The sequence below is a fragment of the Myotis davidii genome, unplaced genomic scaffold (genome assembly GCF_000327345.1).
Source record: "Myotis davidii unplaced genomic scaffold, ASM32734v1 scaffold544, whole genome shotgun sequence".
NCBI lineage: Eukaryota > Metazoa > Chordata > Mammalia > Chiroptera > Vespertilionidae > Myotis > Myotis davidii.
Window position 1 is genome coordinate 2,196,979 of NW_006297018.1, and position 2,567 is coordinate 2,199,545.

General features: G+C 43.4%; 1 pseudogene; it reads left to right on the forward strand.

Annotated features, from left to right (window-relative positions):
- Positions 1-2,505: 2,505 nt before the first annotated feature.
- Positions 2,506-2,567, forward strand: part of LOC102751271 — a 1,973-nt pseudogene continuing 1,911 nt past the window's right edge.

The following is a 2,567-nucleotide window of genomic DNA, read 5'->3' on the forward strand; positions in this document are numbered from 1 at the left end:
CACTGACAGTGCTTTCCGTGAGTAGCTGGATCTCACAGGGGTAATGGGCATGGCACTAGAATCCAGTTCCAGGTTTTCACTGGGTCTGTCTCCTCCCCACTTTTGTTATCTATAATAATAAAAGGGTAATATGCTAATTAGACCGGGTGTCTTCCGGACGTCATTCTGGACATCCTTCCTGACCAAGCCGGGGCTGGAGGGAAACCAGCCCAAGTCCCAGGTGCCTGTGGGCAGCCTGAGGGAAGCCAGCCGGGTCCTGGGTGCTGGAGGGAAGTTGGTGCTGGCAGCTAGGGGAAGGAAGGCTTACTCTTGCACAAATTTTCATGCGTCGGGCCTCTAGTTTATTGTATTTAGGATGTTTGAGCAATTTGGGCAGCCCCTGGACTTGTCTGGTTTTAGGAGGAGGCATTAAGAATGGCACTAAGGTCCTGGCCAGTGTGGCTCAGTGGTTGAGCGATGTCCCAGGCTGAAGGGGCGCTGGTTCATTTCCTGGTCAGGGCACATGCCCAGGTTGCGGGCTCGATCCCCAGTGTGGGGTGTGCAGGAGGCAGCCAGTCAATGAATCTCTCTCATCATTAATATTTCTATTTCTGTCTCCCTCTTCCTTCCTCTCTGAAAATTTTAAAATATATTTTAAAAAAGAAAACAATAGAGGGGAAACATGCTCAATATGAGAATTGGAGAGCAAGGTATACAACCATATGTATAGTATCATCTTATTTTTATATGAGCAGATGACATTCATAAAAGAGTTTTTACTAAAGGATATAGGTAATTATTGAGAGCAAGGGCAGATAGACAAGCTCTGAGCCATTGCTTTAATAATTCTGTTTCCTTGAAAGCAGTCAGTTTTATTATAAAATGAAGTCTAAGCTTGTACAAACCTTTTCCAAGGCCTTGGGAGGGTTCCTAGCAATGCATTCACATGTTTCTACAAATTTGAAAAAATAAAATAATCAACTTTCTTTGAGACTTCTCTGTCACTCTGCCTCACATGTTGGGTGTTTTAGAATTATTTTTCTATCAAAGTCTTCTCCAAAGATAAGACTTTTAGTAGGTTTTGACTTCTATTCAAAACTTTCACCTTTCATCTGTTTATTATTACTGTCCATAATAGGCCCTCAATCTCTTATCTGCAATTGTATCATCCAAAACAAGCTTTGAATAGTTTTATCATACTCCCTTGGTAGCAAAACTTGATCTGATTGGAGCTCATTTAACAGATAAACCTTACCTGAGATTGAGAGGAACCAAGATGGTGGCATAGGTACACACCTGTACCTGCTACCTCGCACAACCACGTCAAAAATACAACTAAAAGATGAAATGGATATCATCCAGAACCACGGGAAGGCTGGCTGAGTGGAAATTCTACAACTAGAAGGAAAGAGAAAAGCGCGTTGAAGTGGGTAGGCGGTGCAGAGGTGTGGAAGTGCAGAGGTACAGAGGCATGCGCGGAAATAGGCTGGCAACAAGATACACTGTTGTCTTTTTCAATTGGGAGGGAGATACAAGGTCCCAATTGCTCGGAGCTCCAGTTCTGGGTGAGATTCTGGGGACCCAGACTATCTACGGGGAGAAGCTAAACTATCTGGCATCAGGCCGGAACTTGAGGGTGGCTTTCTCGCAGAGGTTTTTGCTGTGACTATTGTTCCTGCACGGGGCTGCGGAAAACAGAGACACCGGATCTCTCCAAGACAGAGCAGACTGGCAGCCATTGCAGTTTGCTCCTCCCTGTTCTGGGCGCACATTTTATTCAGTAATACACACTTTTTTGATCATAGCAAGTACTTTCTTGACATATCTAATCTTTCCTGATGTTCTAAAGTACCCAATAAATGTTACAAGTAGAGGTAGTAAAGTAACACATTTTGTAAATGTCTTTTTGTTAAAATCCAAAAAAAAAACAAAAAATCTCTTTTGGAAACGGAATGGCTAAATGGCCTCTTTAAAAGGGCACATTGCATTGTGCCCTGATTTGAGAGAAGATGGGTGAGAGGGACGTGCACAGGGCTCTATGCCAGTGTGACTATAGTGAGCCAAGATTACCTGCTGTCCCATAGGTCATTTTGGGTTGTTGGGTGCATTTTGGGCTGTTGGGTGATGGAGGCAAATTCCAGTAGGTCATAATTATGCAAGAAGTTCATCAGAAGGCTGATGGACCTTGGGGCTTCAGCAGGGCTGAAGATCTGCATATTATTACCTGCTGCCAAACAGCTGAGGGCAATTCCCCTAACCTGATAGCCTGATAGTCCTTTACTGTTTACCCAACCTTATCTTTCATTATGTATATCTGTTTTTGCTAAAGGGCAAAATATGATTAAAATGCTGTGGGTCCGGAGATTCTGGGATCCACTTCACTAGAGAGCTGGTTTCCACCTGGTTCCCCATGCCTTCCAAATTTATATTTCTTGTCTAATCTCTATCCATTTATGTCTCCAGATTCCTGAACCTTTGCTGCAGAAAGACTGTGGCAGTTGGGGAGGTTTTTTGGCTGTGCATATAATGTATATCATAGACAAGTGAGTCCTAACTTTATAGCTTCTAGTATATCTAGATGCTAAAGA